The sequence below is a fragment of the Halichoeres trimaculatus genome, unplaced genomic scaffold, assembly GCF_033239565.1.
Source record: "Halichoeres trimaculatus isolate MK-OKI-2021-1 unplaced genomic scaffold, fHalTri1.1 fHalTri1_scaffold_19, whole genome shotgun sequence".
Classification (NCBI taxonomy): domain Eukaryota; kingdom Metazoa; phylum Chordata; class Actinopteri; order Labriformes; family Labridae; genus Halichoeres; species Halichoeres trimaculatus.
Window position 1 is genome coordinate 15,919,223 of NW_027437197.1, and position 18,267 is coordinate 15,937,489.

An 18,267-nucleotide genomic window follows, 5' to 3' on the forward strand; every position below is an offset into this window, starting at 1 on the left:
CAAACTGATGGTGAGGAAAAAAACAGTCTGGACTGAAATAATAGATAAGGATAGAGAAAAAGCTCACTGGCTGATAAAACTGGTGGAAAATGTTCCACCCCCGCTCTGTGTGGAGTCAGGAGGTCATGTCCACTGTCACAAAAACAAGAAGAAAAAGAAGTCAGTATAATCTCTCTGCTGGATTATTGCCTATGAAACAATTTAAAGCTTTTTATTGCAGTCAGTGGTAAAAGAATCACTTAAACTTATTGTACTGTGGCTAAATCTCTAACTTATCATTTATATTAAACTTCACTGGGATGTTTACAATATTCATGTATGTAGATAGATATCAATTATACACTATTGAATTCAATGTTGAAGGCTGTTTTCTTACTCAGACTGGTTGTAATATGGTGGGCCTGAAAAAAAGAAGATAAGAAACTATAATGATTGACACTGTTTTATACTGTACAGATGTAAACTCTTTGCATCTCTATAAAATATACATAAATGCAATACAGAACAAGTCACGTGACACCTACGATTGTATATTTAACTCAAAGTTCTGTGTCATGTGCAGTCAGTTTAACAAAAGTTAAAATGAAGCACAAATTATGACATATTTCTTTAAAGCATCTAAAATGTGCTTTGTGGGCACCCCGGCTAACATCACGATGTGTGTATCTCACATTTAACATTAGAATGCAAACCTATTCTGCAAGAAGAGACCCAACAGGTTTTGCAGCTTTACATTTATGAATTTGTGGCAGAGACCCAAAGTCTTCCACCCCTGCATGCTGTGGGTGTGAGATTTACTGGAGAATATAAATTGTAGGTGTTTGCACGTATAAGCAGACTTGGTGAATGAATATGAATGAGTCTTTTTTTTCTCCACAAAGACTGTGGATGCATCACATTCTCTGCTCTGCACGTGTTAATGCATCGCAGATAATGAAGTGTAAAGACACAGACACTTTATCTTTAGCATCCCCGTCTTGATGACAGCACAGGGTGGAAGCTCTTGCTGTGGGACCGGCCATCATACACAGAGCTGTCCATCAAATGCTTGGTCGCCATGGAAACAACCTAGTTCCAAGCTTGTGCGAGGTGGGTGCAGCGGTAGAAACGGAGGACCAGGCAGAGCTGCGCCTGCCTGCCTGCATGTCTGTCTGTCTGTTGAGGGATGTGCTGCTTTTACAGCGACCACCCTCATCCTCGTCGTTCCCAATTAGACTAAATGAGTCAGGGGGAGACGGGCTGTTACACCACGTCTGGCAGCAGAACCCAAAATACACACAAATCAAGCTGATGTCTGCACAATCACAAACCCACGGCCATCTTTCTTTTTTTAGCCCAAATCAAAACTGAGGCCTGAACCACATGATACATCCTCCACCGTCTCTTTGGAAACTAATTTGTGGGTTCAGACAGAGTTTGAAAGAGCTCAAGAAGGCTTATCACACCAACAACATGTAATCATTAAAGGTATTACATCCAGCTTACATCAGTCAGATAGCGGGCAGATTACCAGCAGAGCCGGGAAAGAAAAGAGACAGAGGGAGGAGGAAGACAGAGACATGTTTTAGAGTTAAAATAGGAACGTTTAGATGGACTTGGAAAGGTTGTCACAGTTTGACAGAAGAGTTTCTGAAGCATTAAAGAAGTGTGACATTCAGCTGAACACGGCTCAACACTGTGATGATTGTGACCTCACACTGTCAGACATGTAAAATGAGAAATAATTGCTCTTTCTCAAAGTGTGAGGAGGACGTAAATAGAGCAAAATATGCCTGAAGCCCTGGAGAGAGACGAAGAGGAGAGAGTACAAAAAGTGACACAAGGTGAGCTGACAGGGTCTGCCATCGCCGTACGGTTTGACTGCAGGAACGGAGCTGCCATCTCCCAGGTAGTGACAGGTACAGTTTGAGGAAATCACAGGAAAACCTCCAGGGGTCCAGCAGTGAAGTGATAAAGCAGCTCAGATGAATATAGCTGCAAGTGACAGAAGCTGTCAGGGTCCAAACACTCTGATCCCTGATCAGCTGGAATAAAAATATGCCTGGAAATGTCTCACAACTTCTACTTCAAATTTCCCATCACTGATCTTTAAAAGGGACACCAACAAAAATATGTTAAAACTCCCAAGAGAAAAATGTAAACACTCAATTCATCAACACATACGCCTCCTTGCTCCGTAAACGATAAGCTTATCCTTTTCCAGCCCCTTTGTATCCTTTATCATTGTAAACAAGATGTTTTTGTGAGTCTAGACAGCTAAACAGTGCAAAATCAAGGCTTAATGTCAACAAACAAACAGAGTTGAGTGTCTGAATTGATTTGTTTCAACATGACCGTGAAAGCTCTTGATGTGATTTGGTTTCAGGGCGGCCTCCTCCACATCTTCATCTAAATCTTCTCTCCGCCTTGACAAAACCCCCGATGGTGCAACTTCAAAGGGTGTTAAATTTATATGTTTATTACATAAAACAAATATTTGGATAGATATTTACATATATCAAATGCCATATCCCAGCGGATAAGTCTCACAGACTTACACAGTGAAAAGTATTTTGGTGTCTGATTATTTTTTAACACAATAAAATGTTCCCAGAAACAACAACCTGCTGAGAATCTCCATCCCTGGTGACCCCAAATCCTGATCCTTGATTGGTTACTTGCCACACCCTGGGTGGGGCTTATTCAGGTAACATTCTGAACTGTGTGTGTAATATGTCAGAATAATATAATACAGTATTTGCTTGATACTGTATATGTCTTATCTGCAACAGGTTGCTATGTGAGCAGGGTTTTACCTCCTCTATGTATTTTTATTATTTTCTTGGATGATTCTACCCTTCATTGTGCACTAGTGATGAAACCACAACCAGTTCCTGGGCTCCTATATTTAATGTCTGTCTTTTTTGGCTGCTGTAAGCATTCACAGCTGCATGCTATCAGCTGTATTTGTTAGTTTGGAGATCTGTGAGACACACTCAGGAAAACATTTGGAAGTTTGGATAAACTCTTAAAATGAAAAAGCAGCTCAGAGTGCAAACTGAATTCTAGCTCAGGCAAATACTCAGCGGTAAAATACTGACATCAGCTAAAAGATCATTAATGATGTTGTTTTCCTGCTGAATAGAGGTGATCAAATGTGACCTGTTTGCAGATTCTTGATGTCTGAAAGACCCGTAACCTTGGATGAAGCTTCGTGTCAACACAACACAACACCACTTTCCTCTCACAGTGTGAAGTCAAAGGAAAATGGGCACAGAGCTTTTTCTTTTTCTTCCTTCTCCTCCTCTTTCTTTTCCTTTTTCTTCTTCTTCTTTTTCTTCCACATTTTCCTCTTGGGATGCTGAGCTTATCCTGATGTGTTGTTGACCAGAGGAGATGTGGAAAGAACACGTGTAGCAGGTACAGCAACACATCCATCATGGACAGCTCTCTCTAATGCACATGTAATATTTAGGTGGAACAAAGTGGACGTGGAAACAAAGAAGAGGAAGCAGAGCTGACTGATACTTTCCAGCCTTAGCTCTTAACATAAATCTGTTAATGTCGGTGTCTATTCAAGACGTTGCAGTGGCATCTTCTCCACATATCAGTTCTGTCTTTGGCGCCGCAGAGGAAAAGATGGAGGGGATTTATTAACAACAGATAGATTTCTATACATGTATCTTAAAGTTATTGCTGAGTTTGAGACTTTTACACCAATCACAGTAAATAACTCATCCTATCTTTGGTCGGAGGATTAACTCAGTGCATATCTGTCATTTTGTGGTTGCGTTTGTCTCCTCCAGCAGACTTCAGCCTGGGGCTTTCTTTCACTTTCAAAGTGTTTATGCCTCTTGGACGTCTTTGTAGGCTTTAGGGAGGTTTAAGTGGTTCCTGTGGACTCACTTGACTGTTGTTTCCTCCTGTTTTATCATTCTTTGATTCCCCATCTACCTTCCTCCTTGAGTTCAGCTGTCTTATATTCTTCTGAGTCTTTGTTTTTGTTTGTTTGTGTTTCCTCTGTATGGATGCAGGGAAACCACATCCACGTATATGTATGTGTGTGCGCGGCAGAAAAGAAAAGTCTTTAATGTTCTAAGTTTTGTTGCTCCATTTTTATGACAGGTGGCATAAACATTGAACATTTTTGAACAGATAAACAAATAAAAATGCTTACTCATGTGAAACATACTTGGTTTAAAGAGGTCTTCTGCTTTCAGATATTATAAACATAGATCTAAAGTAACAATGCTGGATGTTCAAACTACATTTATAAATCTCTGAATCTGACGTGAAACTGATCAAGACTTTCTGTTGTAAAAATAAAACAAGATATTGATGAGATCTTTACGAGATCTTCACAAAATCTTCACAGGAAATGCTATAAAGAAGAAGGCCTCCAGAGGGCTGGCCAATCAGAGTGAAGGGGATTGTAGAGCAGGGAGCCTTAAAGAGACAGAAGCTAAAGCAAAGTGTTTCAGACAGAGGTTTAAATGATGAATATCCTAAAACACGAAATATGAGGTGTTTTTGAGTTGTAAGTGCCAGAAGGACAGAATAAAGACTTGATTGTAAGCAGAATATCTAAGATTTTGTGTTAGATAAGTTAAATATCATCATTAAACAGTAGCCTAGTTCTACTCTTCTATTTGTTACTCCATCACATTTCTCTTGTTTTCACACAGATTGATGAAATATCTAGACACATGGTTGGAATTTGAACCAGATATTCACTGCAGCCCGACTGAATACTAATGAATGACTTAAGCAATCCTCTCACTCTGTCTGCAATTTCTCCAGTTTGGGGGTCAGCTCTATGGGGATCATTGGGTCAACGCTGGTTAGTGGGGAAGAAGGAAACAGATTGCATCTAAATGGAAGAATGATAATGATCTTTAGCCAACCTGCTCCATGCATGTTTTTATTGTTATCATTTCAATAACTGTTTATTTTAATGATGATTTGGTCATTTAATAGTGACAGATATGCAAAGAAACAAAAAGGAAATCATTAAAAATTGTAGAATAGCAAACTTATGCTCAGTCTTTATTTTATCTTGAATCAATAATTCAATCAAAGTCTGATTTATCGCTCTTTCTTCATTAAACAGAGATGTATCACTGACAAATTAAAACCCATACTATCACCATCCTCATCCTTACTGCTCTGACTTTATCTTTCCATTTACTTAAATTGGCTGGATTCTCGTGCTGTGATTTACAAATCCAGAAGTATCTGGCTCCAAGCACTGACTTTATCAAATGGAGCTGTATGGAGTTAATGAAAATTAATGCTCCAAATTGCAAAGCAGTGAGTAATTTTATTTTCACATCGCTTAAATACAACAACCACAACACACGCTGCTTTTCTTTCTTTTATAGGGTGATAACAGTGAGGCACAAAGAAAATCCTCAAACTTCCAGAAGTTTTTTGCATGAGATGAAAAAAGTTCAAAGACGCAGGTGAAAATAATTCCTCAGAGCCCGGTTGGACAGTAGCTGCCTCATATAAGATACTGACTATTCTGTCATATCACTGAATCATCTGTTGTGTGCCTGTCACTCTTTACTGTGTGGGAATTGAATATAAACTTAATGAAATGCTCTCAGGAGTCTCATCCTCCGGCCTGTCAAACCTCTGCCGAGCACCTTCGCCAGCGTTTCCCTCGATGTGAACGAGCCCGTTAAGCTGGCCTCGGCCTCTGCGATGTGCTGGCTCACATAATTTCCAAATCAGCTGAGATATTGCGACCAGGGGAAACAGATGGCATAAAATGACCAGGATATTTAAGGCTCTGAACACCCGGGCACATCAGTGAGTCACCATGGAAACCGTCACGCTGTTGCAGGTTTCTAATGGGAACAATTAGCGAAGAGGAACAACAAAGCGGGGAGGATCTGACTGATGGCCAGATGTTCGGATAGGATTTTAGCTGTGGCTGTTAGCTTTGACTGCTCTCTGATTCATCTCAATCACAGTTATGAGTCTCAGAGATGATTACGCAGGTAGCGATGATGAGGTTAGTGTTCGTGTTTGGATTTTTAAAGCAGAGTGTGCAGAAACACAGGCAACAGCAGACGGGGGTGTCGCTGATGGGATTACACACCTTTTTCATGGCAGCGCAGCTCATAAGACGACAGAAGAGAAGAATTCTCTGGAAGAAATGGAGGAAGAAATGTGTGCTTGGCAGAAAAAAAAGTTTCAGGGTGTGAGAGGAGAACAGATCTGTCTCCAGTTTGAAGCGGTTGGCTTCGTCCTTCCTGTGTCAACACACACCTGCTGCAGGACAGCTGGAGACACCTGACAGAGGTTTCCCCACACTTCTCACCCAGATGATGTTTCTCTCCTCTCGCAAAAATAAAAATCTTGATCTGACATGCAGTTAGATCGTAACTTAGCTGAGGCGACTTACCATCCTAAAACTGTTGTAGATTAAATGGCCCTGTTTCCACCAGTTTGGTATGGGTTGGATCGGTGAAACATGCTTTTTCTTTTTCCCCACAGCCCTTCTTGGTAGGAGGCGTGTAAGCCAGATGCCAATGGCTGCCTCAGCAATGTAAAAGTGTAACAGTATAGCAGCATGACACAGTGGAACCAGCTTGTAAATCCAACAAAGAAGAAAAACAAGACATCGCCATTTTCCAAACAAAAAGACGTTTTCTGGGTCGACTGGAGATTTAAACATGGCAGGGTTCTGTTTTGTTCTTTATTTTTTATTTTTATTTACCATTGTTGCGCAGGAAGTGATGATTCTTTCAACTAATCAGTGGACTGCAGTGCCTCTTATTCTAATTTTTTCATCTCTTTTTCATCATCTTTACATTTAGAGTGGATCATTACTTTGTATGGCTCATTTATTGGTCACAGACACCAAACTGGTTGGTTGGGTTTGTCTGGAGATCCTATGTGTAACCATGGCTGCATTGTTTACATGTGAAATCAGATTTTAGCAGCCTGTAGCATGTCGATGCTAACTGGTGCAAGGCCTGATGTTTCCCCACACGGTGAGGAGAAGGAGGTGAGGACGACGTGCTGGTTCTCAGGTGTGAGCTAAGAAGTGATGACATGGACCTGTCCTTCCATCCATCGTTATTGGGAACGCAAGATCTATCTCCAATAAGATGGACGAGCTAGCCGTGCTAACCCAGCAACAGAGGGAATAACAGAAGGCAGAATAGCATCATGCTATTCACAGACATGGCTAACGGAGCTAACATCAGACACCAACGCCACATTGGAAGAGCTTCACCTGCTGTGAGCAGACAGGATCCAGGAGACAGAGACTGAACAGACTGCTGAAGAAGCTCAGTCCTGGACCCTGTGGAGGTGGAGGCTGGCTGACTGGACAATGATGGACAAGCTGTCAGCATCTATTTTCTTATGGACCTTTTTGCTCTTTCTATACACTTTCTTACTTTTGTTTGCTTGATTGCTGCTGTGACTCCTGAATTTCCCCCAGGGCTAAATTAAGTTTTTTTCTATTCTATTCTATTCTGTTCTATTCTGTTCTATTCTATTCTATTCTGTGTACACAGACTCTAGGTTTCCTACTCTTTTTGCCATGTGTCATTAGGCTGAGCTGTGTTATATACTGAAATATTTAGCACAGTTCAGGCTCATAATTAGAAGTTAGAATTTATGATTTACTACCCTGACCTTTCTCAGTGAACTCATAAACCAACTAAGTCACAAATCTCCTCCGCTGTTGATTTTAGTTTTGATTGTTTCTTTCAAACCGACAGTCTAGATGTTGTTTTTGTCCCCTCCCGACTGAACTCCAGGACCCAGTGTCCCAAGCTCAGCCTACAGATGAATGGAAAATCTGCCGACTCTTTTGTTGTCAGCTATAGATTCAGGGCTGGAATAAAGAGTTTGATGAGGGGAGCAGGAGGTCTAATTGGTCCCTTTGATCCTGCGATCATTCTGTTTCAAGGGAGAGAACTTCGCAGTAGGGCTAAAAGAGCAACACACACACACACACACACACACACACACACACACACACACACACACACACACACACACACACCCCTTCTCACACCTGGTTACACACCTCTTTCCCTTTATTGTAAGATTCCTTTCCTGGTCGTCCACTACAAAGGCAGCAGCGTAATGAAGTGTGGTTGACTGACACGCACCTGGAGAGAGATGATAAGCGCCAGAGTCAGGTGTCGAACAAAGAGCTGCTGACCTGCTGCAGGGGCTGCTGGGACGACTGGAGGAGACATCTCGGTACATAGGTCCCAACATACCACTCCGGGGAAAGAAACACACTTCCCACAGCCCACTCACACTCTCCATTTTTCAGTCACAGTCTCTGAGCACACCAGTGAGTTGGTGTGAGTCATCTGCCTCCAAACGCCCCTCTATTCAGCTCCTCTTCGAAAAGAACAGCATGTGTGCAGTGGAGCCACTGCCTCTGGTTACGTTATTTCAAGGCAGCGTTTTGAACTCCTCGTTCCACATGCATCTTAAACTGGGCGCTTTTGGTCGTTGGCACCACTGGACATTTTCACTGTGGGACCCACGAGGTCATCTGAGCTTCCCCTGGAGTTTCAGCTGTTGGAGGATGTTTCTATTGGAAACACTGTGTAGGTTAAACACTGGCTTTGCAGACAGATGCTCAGATCTCTTTGTGTTGTGATTTATTATTCATTGACACATTTGGCCGCGCTGCAGTAATTGCACCATGCAGCAGCAGTGCCTGCGTCTGATGGAGCACAAATGAATAAATAAATCTAGATAGCTGAACCATTTGAACGTTTGACGTTTACTGATGAGGCAATTAAGAGAGCAGTGCACAAAAACACAACCTGCATTACACGGACTGATCCTTACACAGCACAATAACACACACTACAAACCATGTTCCCTCTTACACAAACATTAATAATGAAGAGAAACAGTTTCACTTAAAATGAACATGTATGTTCAACAGCAGCTCAGAGGTAATATTACCACAAGTTTTTTAAAAGAACATCAGCTGTTTGTTGACCAATGTCCTCTGAGATCTGAGGTGGTTTCAGTTTCACGGTAGCTGATAAATAGTCCTGAAACTTTTTCATCTGTATGTTCTCCACCATTCAATGACTGTCAAGAGGAAACCACATGGAGCACAGTTGTTAGGTTTTAAAAGTTAGTTGGACTTGTTCATTTTGACCGTTTGTTGACAAAGAGGGTGTATGACGTATTTTCGTTTAACTTTGTGCTTCAAAAAACCACCTTGCATACTGTGTCCAAAAATGCATGATGCTAGTGTTCTTCTTTTTGCGTTTATAGTGGGCTGCACTCAGTTTTAAGTACGTTACCACCTGATGTGTTATCAGTGCTACTACAGTACTACAAAGCTAGCTTTTAACACTCCTTTACATTTACAGGAAACTAATGTGAAAGAAAGGCTGTTGAATCCCACATCTTCTAGTTGTTGCTGAGGTGATACCACTCCACAGGTAACTGTTTTTACTTTACCATTTTACATAACATATCTAAGTCCATATAAGCTACTTTGATGTGTTTCATTTTTAAACCATAAGTTGATGCTACAGTGAAGGTTTTGCAGTCAGCTTTACTGCTGCTTTGCACAACCCAACCCTACCACATCAGGATGTAGTACATGGTGTGCAGTTGCAGAAACAGCCACCAGCCAAGCCACATTAGAGCCGTGGTTTCCAAACTTTTTAACCTAAGACCCTCAACAGTAGTGCCACAAAGCAGCAACCTCCTGCAATAAGACTACACCAAAAGCTTGTTTATGATCAACGTTAAATATGGATCTGGCTGCGGACATTGCCTCCTGCCCGTGCTCTGCGTTCATTTCGTCCACATTTCTGCACGTTTCCATAACGCTTATGGTTTAAACAAAGCAGTACCACAGGAAAACGTGGGGGCAGTGTTACTGTAACAATCCGTTACGGTATGCTAGTGGGACGCAGGGAAGAAATAATAAGGGAGAAATATTTGAAGGCCTCACTGGCCACCATCTCCTGCGACACTGCCTCACATTTTATCTTTTAAGCAAGAGGTACATTAGCAATACCTCCTCCACAGTCGCCATATTTGTTTTTTGATTTAGTTTTTTTTGTCACAAACTTTTGACTCTGTGCTGGTAACATGGTTTGAAAAGGACACATAGATATTTTTATTAAGGAAGCATAAAGGGCCTTCAAAAGGTAGCACCGCCAAGCAAGGAAGCAGCTGGATATAACCTCAAATTTTCAGGAAAGTTGACTCAATCTTGTTGTGAAAATTTTGAAATAGTAGAGAAGTAGTGTAGTTTTTGTAGCTGTTTATCTTTTTTTTTTTTTTTTAATAAAGCTGCTTCTACCAATCTTTTTTTCCTTTCTTTCCAATGGACTACCCTTCCTTGCCTCCTTCCCTTCCCTCCAGGCCATCAAAGCCACCTCGGTGCCTGACTGGAAAAATCAGCCCCTCAATGACTCCGCCCCTCAAACTCAGATGTGGATGCGAGAAAAAAGGCCAGCAACAGTGTGACAGACAACACAGCCCCTCCGCTCCGCTCGGCGTACTATCTCCCCGTGACCGGAGCGCAGAGACGAGCCACACCGAGCCGCATGCTCGCGGTGCAACAAGGCGAACAGGAGCGAAATGGACCGGTGGACAGCAGCAGAAGCATCACCCAGTGAGGACCGGCAGAGATTTTAGGTAAGGCTTTGTTCGCGTTCCGCAGCATTTCCACACAGATCCGAGCGCTTTGTGCAGGACGCGGAGGATGTGCATGCACGGTGTTCGGCACAGACCATCCCGGGTTCTGGGTTCTGTTTGATCAAAGCGTGGCGGAGGAGGCAGGGAGCTCTTTGTCTTCGTTACTTTAAACGGGAACACGGTGAACATCGCAGGAAGCTCATTTATCTGCAGCTCATTCAGTCTCTGCTACACACACATCCACTCACACAACGAGAGAAAATTGGTTTATTAAACACGAGGGACATTATTGAGCAGCATAGTTCCCTGTGCGCCAGTTATTGACGCCCTCATGCGCGGTGCTCCAAACCCTAACAGGGAAATTAGCGTTTCCCCCCCAGTTCATTCACAGCTGAGGGACAAGCCAGGCCTGCACGCTGCTCTACAACTTGGAAGATGCAGAGGTTGATGCTTCCTCAGTTATTGTGGAGCAGCTTCATGCACATGGTGCCAGTCAAGCAAAACGGGGAACAAAAGCCTGCATGGCAACACATACAAAGATTCTGTCCTCTCTGCAGCTTGATTTTTCTTTGAATTGGAGAATTTAATTTCCCCTGGCCCGTCAAAGGACACATGCAAACAGTCAGATCACAAAAAAAAAAAAAAAAAAAAATACAGATAACAAGCTCATGTTGTTCCAAAAAGAGTGTATTGATTGTGATATGGAGAATTCGCCCCCACAGATCTGTGTCACTGTGCGTCACGCTGATGCTCCAAAAGTTGCATTTTAGCAGCAGGTTTAAAAACCACCAACATGCCTCTGCCTGAGATGTGTTTATCTCACATCATTACACTTTCACATCCACACAGCTGCACCGCTCCTCAGCCGTGGGGAGCTTTTTTTTGTTTGGAGCTATTTTAATTAGCAAGAGCCAGATACCATCTCAGCTTTTCTGACCAAACGCTTTAAGTTCAACACAAAGAGTGTTCACATCACAGGACTGCGCTGAAAGCTCCCGAGAAGGAAAACATGCAAGTGTGAAGGGTAATTAAGTGTGTTTCTTTGTGTGTGTGTGTTTATGTTGCAGGGGGTTGGTGTGTGTAGGTGTGTGTGTCTTTTTGAAGTGTCTGATATCAACAAACGGGAAACTTGAGGTTTCTCAGTCTGAGCTGTCTGTCTGATTTATCATGTCCCAGGAAACGCGTGATCACTTCACTTGTAAGAACAGAAGCGGAGGTTGAGATTCACCTAATGCTCATTACGATAAACACACACACACACACACACACACACACACACACACACACACACACACACACACACACACACACACACACACACACACACACTGGTCCGCTGTAATCAAAGGAACCAATCTGTTCTTGGTATTTTTTCCTCAGGCTGTACGAAGAAAATACAAAGCGTCTCTCCAGGTTATGGTGACTAACGTCAGGAAAGTGTCGTTTTGTTTGTGTGTGCTGAATAATTGCGTCTCCTCTGTTTTTTATTGTGATGAGGACAAAAGTTTGAAGCAGGCAGATGATGTTTTCAGCCCTGAGAGTAGCAGAGGAGACGCACGTTACATAAAGCCTCTTTAAATAATTCATCTCTTCTTAGCTCGAGCGTTTTCTTTTATAGTAAGTGAACTACAGACGCTGCTACCCACTCTAATGATGCATTAGACGGATACCTGTTAAATGCTCGTTCTGTTCCCAGAGAAAATGTGTGAAAGGGTTCTCGCTGAACATCTGCATTATTGCCTTTACACATAAATATTTAATTACTGTCGGCACCTTTTTGTCTCTGCAGCTGGATGTTTATTGGCTGAAATGGGGTGCCTTCCCAACGTGTGTGTGGACAGAGGACAGGTGTGCACAAGAGAGCTGTATGCACAAACAATGTTGCACTCTTCTCCTGCCATGCTAAACCGTTATAAAGTCAGTCTCTCAACACGAGCCGGTGATAGATGGTGATAGTTATCCTACTGTTTCAGATTCTCCCAGCATTATTCTTCTTTGGTACTTTCCGCACACGATGGAAAGTTTCCTGAAATTTTATAAGAAGAAGAGTTTGTTGGCTTGTAAACTTTGATTGCCTAAAAATTAGATTTAATTTAATTAACATGGTCTGCAGCAGGCAGCTGTGGATCACATGATACCATGCAGCTCTTCAGAAAGAATGAGCCCCGGGGTCTGGGTTTTCAGTGTTTTAATTTCAGATTTGGTGCATTTTTAATCCATGTAGGATTGTCCTGGTGCCTGCAGGAAAACTGTTTGTGCAGAGAGCAAAAGCAGGCAGTACACAATCCAAATGAGGCAATCACTTTTGCTGTAGTAACAGATATTTTGATGCAAATGCATTTGACCTTATGGCCTCAGTCTTAATTTAAACTTCAGTGTTGACGTGTCCAAATCACCTTTTACATTTCTGCATCTTGTTATTCCAGCCTTTAAACTTAAAGTAAATCATACAAGGAGTTGTTGTTGTTTTCAGGCTCAAACTGTCGGGTAAACAAAATTAAAGCTGCTGCTCGTTGTTTGACATGAAACCACATAGATGAAGGAGGTGCAGGAAGTGGTCTAATACTGTCTGCTTGCTGCACCTGAGTTGATGCGTAAGTTGAATGTGTTGTTGAACTGATGAGAGACTGTAATTTCTGACAGATTACATACAGACAAGCCGTGCAATGACAGATAATGCACTGAAGACCACCAGGTGAACCTTTTTTAGTTGGTTGACAAGGAGTAGCGTCAGCTTCAGCCAGCTGAGCTGAAATTGGTGATGCGACTCTTTATACTGCACTTCTGAACGTTTTCTGACATAATCCAGGAGTGGTGCATGTGTGAATGCGAGTGTCCTTGATGGTTGAAACTGTTCTTTGAGTGGACTTTTTTTTCTTTGAGCCACCAAGTAAAAAGCTGCTCACACTCTGTACAGCTCTCCTCAGTTGCCTGAATCTTTTTAATTGTGTTTGAAATACCCTTATGGATTTTTTGATTATTTTAACATAGAACAGCTATCTATGTTTTAGTTAGATAAATACAAGGCACTCTTAATATCTGTCCTTACCAATTTGTCTGTGATTTGAAAGAAATTTATAGTTTCACTGTTAATTTCCTGTTTTCTAGTTCAGTACGTTAGATTTATAGACTTTATACATCAGTTTGTGTTTGTGAAATCAAATCAGAGTGCAGTAAATACCATTAATCAATCGCTTGTCTTTTAATTTTCACTCCAAGAAAAAAAAATACATGATGCAAAATACCACAAAAACAGAAGAATTATTCCAAACATTAGAGATGACCCATTCAGGATTTACTTGGCTCAAAATTCTTTCTTTCTTTGGAATAATAGATATTGTATCGTATTCTTTCATATATATATATATATATATATATATATATATATATATATATATATATATATATATATATATATATATATATATATTTTTTTTTTTTCAGTTCATGGTGTATATCTGTACTGTAATATCATTGTTTTCATTTAATCAGTTGAGATTTCCCCAATACGACCTTCCTTATCTCAATCAAACAATTTCTGCTTACAAGAGAATGTCCAACATTGACCGTCTATGGCTCTGTTGTGAGTGTGTGAAAACAGTTTGGATCTGAATTTCCAGAAATTGTGTGAAACGTGTTCAGAGTTCAGGTGTAAAAGGAGCTTATGATTAATCGAGCCCTGATCAGTGTTGATGGAAAGGATAGCTGTAGGAAGATGGAAAAATCTCCGTCCTGAAAGTCTCATCTCACTGATGATGCCGGTGATGTTGAGCAGTTCATCACACACTGACCCCTGAGTAGAATTGGACCACACAGAGAGAGTATTAACTGTTTGAGTCAAACTCAGATCCACTGTTAATTGTAAAGGAGTTTGTGTTTGAATCCCCGGACAGATGAGGCAAGAGTTTAGCTTCAGGGACACATTTCCGTACCGTCTGCACTTTGAAGGGACGCAGACTCTTTGTCTCTGAAGATAGATGTGTGAGGGTCGATTGTTTCATCGTCAGCTCAGACACACCTTTTTAACACCATTACAGCTGCGAGGCTTCTGGGATCAGTCTCATTGATTGAGCAGTAAGAGGATACAACAGATCATCAGGATGAGGTAGGAGATGGATGGATTAATATGAGTGAAGTCATGATCGCTGATGTACTCGCACCTTTGGAGGCTGACTTGATGAGGTTGAGAGGAAACTAATGTCAGGGATTTTGGGTAAACATGTGCAAAGATCAGATTAAGGCTGTCTTTACCCGACAAAAAGATGCCATGCTGTGTAAAGCCGCGTTTCCACCAGGCAGTCCAGTTCGGTTCAGAACGGTTTGGTATGGTTAAGCATGATCCTGTTTGCGTTTTCACTAGGGCTGGACAATTAATCGGATTTTAATCGTGATTTCAATTTTGCTATTTGACAATCATAAAAACAATATAATCGAAGAAAAACAATTAATATGCCACACAGTGTAGATGTTCCTGTGCTTCATAGCTCTTCTGTGTTCCATGTGCAGCTACAGCAAGTGTGTGTGACTTATGTGTATCAATAATAGTGTATGTGCCACTTGCTGGTTCTTTAAAGTTGTGTTTAAATCAGTACTGAAGTTTTTGAATAAATGAATAATTGTGCATATTAATTGTGATTTCAATATCACTTAAAATAATCGTGATTCTTATTTTTACCATAATTGCCCAGCCCTAGTTTCCACAGCAAACTTTCCCTCATGGTAGGCAGCGTGTAAGCCGGATGCCGAAAGCCGCATTTGTTAAATAATAGTGTGATGCCATAGCAGTGCAACACGGTGTACCCTGCTAATAAATCCAACAAAGAAGAAAAAACGCGACACAGTAAACAAAGATCAGTGATGGAAGACATCCAGCCATTCCTCCTCTTAGTGATTGGCAGAGAAGACTGTGTGCAGGGAAAAGAAATGCAGCCGCTGTCACACCATAAATTACGATTCTTTCAACCAATCAACAAACTGCAGTGTTGTAGTTCCACCTTTTGAGATCGGATCGATTTAGTCTAGATGAACTGAACTGAACCGAACTAAACTGAACTAAACCGCTTGGTGGAAACAGAGCGTGAGACTGGGGATCAAGAGGTACTTTTCATTTCCAGGAACTTTCACCCTAGTGTCATGGGAAAAGTTCCTGTCATCCAAATACACCTTTGAGGAACTATTTGCTTTTAAATCACAGGAACTTAGCAGAAATAACTGTTGGTACAGGCTGAGAGACAGCAATTATGGTTATATCTACGAGTATAGATTGTCTCTTTGACTGATGTCTCTGACAAGTTTTGTGTGCTTCATTCACGTGTAGGCATCCTTCTAAAAACTCTTATGTAAAGATAATGGTGCAGATTTGGCACATTCCCCAGCTAGAAGTCACCACACTGCTGATATAGGATTTTGTTGTCCTTTAGTTGGCATTGGTCACCACTTGAAAAATCCCAGAATGAGCCAGAATCTGAAGTAATACTTGATTACCACTCAACATACAAAAAATAGTATTTTTTACTTAAAACTCTCTGCGCTCTGCCTCTCAGCTTTCGTAGAAAAGTCAAGGCCAAACTTCTAAGTCAACACTCGAGCACTTTATTAGTTAATGCTCAAAGTTTCATAATTATTGCTGTCAGCTGAAGCTCCAGTTTCCACTTCCAGACGGTATGCGTGGATCTGTCGGGGAAGAGAGGAGTGGAGAGGCTGCATGGGCAGGGCAGTCTGGGAAGGTGGAGGTGTAATTTCAGATGTGCGCTAACCGGCCAGAGCAGCAGTTATCTGAGCTCAGCCTTCAAAGTAAGAGTCATCAAGACCAGCTGTGCCGCTCGCTCACTCCCCACGCCGTCTGTGTGCGCTCTGAGGACACCAGAAACACACGCAGACTCATGAACCATCTCCACCAGGTTGTTAAGTTCTTGCGTGGAGTCCTTTGAGGCTTGTGTCCACGTGTTGACATATACGTCTTACGTTGAGTCGTCTTAAAAGAGACATGGGATGTTTGAGCAGCTTACTTTGGCGTAGCTTTCATAGTTGTGCTATAAATCTCTGGTAGGCTGCTAATCTCAGGCTGTGTTTAGAAGTAAGTGCCCAGAGTTCAGACAGATTATAGAGAGGTTAAGCTGTCTGAAAGTGGCTGTAGTGCTGTAGATTAGTGGGCTTGTTCTCCCACCAGTCAAACATCTGTTTTTTTTCCATAAATACAAGAGCGCGTGTGTGAAACTGTGATACAGACAAATCCTGTCAGCATCTTTTCCTTAGGCTTTAGCATTAGCATGAGTTGGTGGATCAGCTCTTCTTTTCCTTTCTCAACCAGAAAGATGTAACTCTCTGCTTCTTTAACCCCCTGCCACTCTTTTCTGTCTTTATCCCTAAAGATAGATGAGTAAATCTGTCACCTCCCATGACTTCTTGCCCCGCACACAAGCTGGGCAGAGGTCAGTGTCAGTGTCAGAGGCCAACAAGTTGTACACCTGAAGTTACAAGCCGTTTTACGTCCATTCAGCCTCCACAAGAAGGCCAACCGAGAGTGAAATGAGCTTCAGGAGGACTTTCTCTGCCTCCTCACATCAAACGCTGGCCCGCTGTGGGCTCCGCGGCGCTCCCAGCTGTATTTATGGGCCATAATGTGAGGTGTACAGCTGCATTTCCTTCACAGGACCTTGCTGCTGGCAGGCTGTATTCTTGCTGGGCTCTGTGCACCGTGAAAGCCTGTCATCAAGAACCGCTGCCCTGTATGATTTATCAGAATAGGATGTGCTCGGAAGGTCAGGATGATTCAACTCTCCCCGGCTGCTGAGTTTCCATCAGACGTCCTTTTCTTCCCTAAGTGGAGGTTACTTTTAAAGCTAAACATTAACGTCATTCCTTTCTGCAGGACTGTGACTTGGAGGGCCCGTTAAGTACGGTGTTGGTAGATTGAAACTCTCCTGTTCAGACTGTCTGATGGCTGATGACTTTCCCTCATTCGTTACTCACTCAGAATGAGTCACAGGCTTGTTTTCCTCTCCAGGGCTGTGTCAGTGTTGCTGCTTTTGAAATTAAACGTGTCCTTTGCTCTGGTAATTACAAGGTGCATGAACACTTCACATGGCGCTCAGATTGGAGAAGGGGCTAATTGACGGTGCATGTCCTTGTCCAGGTGTCATCTCCTTGTTATAGTATGGATGTCTGCATTGCTCTCTGCAGAGAGAGGCTCTGTTTTCTGCAGCATGGAGACCCTGTTGTTTCCTCTCTACTCTGTGGATCAGGTGTGAATTTCCTACAGCAGATGGACTGTGACAGGTGTGTGCCAGACACTTCCGCCTCCCTGCACCTCTCAGAGATTATTGGGTGTAGTCGCCTCTCTGGAGCAAGATTAATGAGTGTTTAAGCGGGCTTTTTGCAGAAATAGACATTTTTGCAGCACAGATATAATCAGTGGTGTGGCTGAAGGAGGATGGTAAGGGACAGGACTGACTTAATCTGCCTCAGCGGGATCAGTCTTTAATGGAGTTTGTACTTTCTGCTATGACCTTGCTGGACCCGACACCACAGCAGCATAAATCCGTCCCTCATGAGTCCGATTCTGCTGCCACCAAGAGAGAGCAGGGATGAAAGAATCTGTTTTTTTTCTTTGATCATTTCTCAAAA

The 18,267-nt window shown here is 42.2% G+C and overlaps 1 protein-coding gene across 1 annotated transcript in view; it reads left to right on the plus strand.

The window, feature by feature from the left end:
• The first annotated feature begins 10,597 nt into the window (after positions 1-10,597).
• st6gal2a (ST6 beta-galactosamide alpha-2,6-sialyltranferase 2a) overlaps positions 10,598-18,267 on the plus strand; it is a 50,261-nt gene continuing 42,591 nt past the window's right edge. Inside the window, exon 1 of the mRNA XM_074694341.1 lies at positions 10,598-10,641. The gene's annotated coding sequence lies outside the window, so the exon portion shown is untranslated. The remainder of the gene's footprint in view (positions 10,642-18,267) is intronic.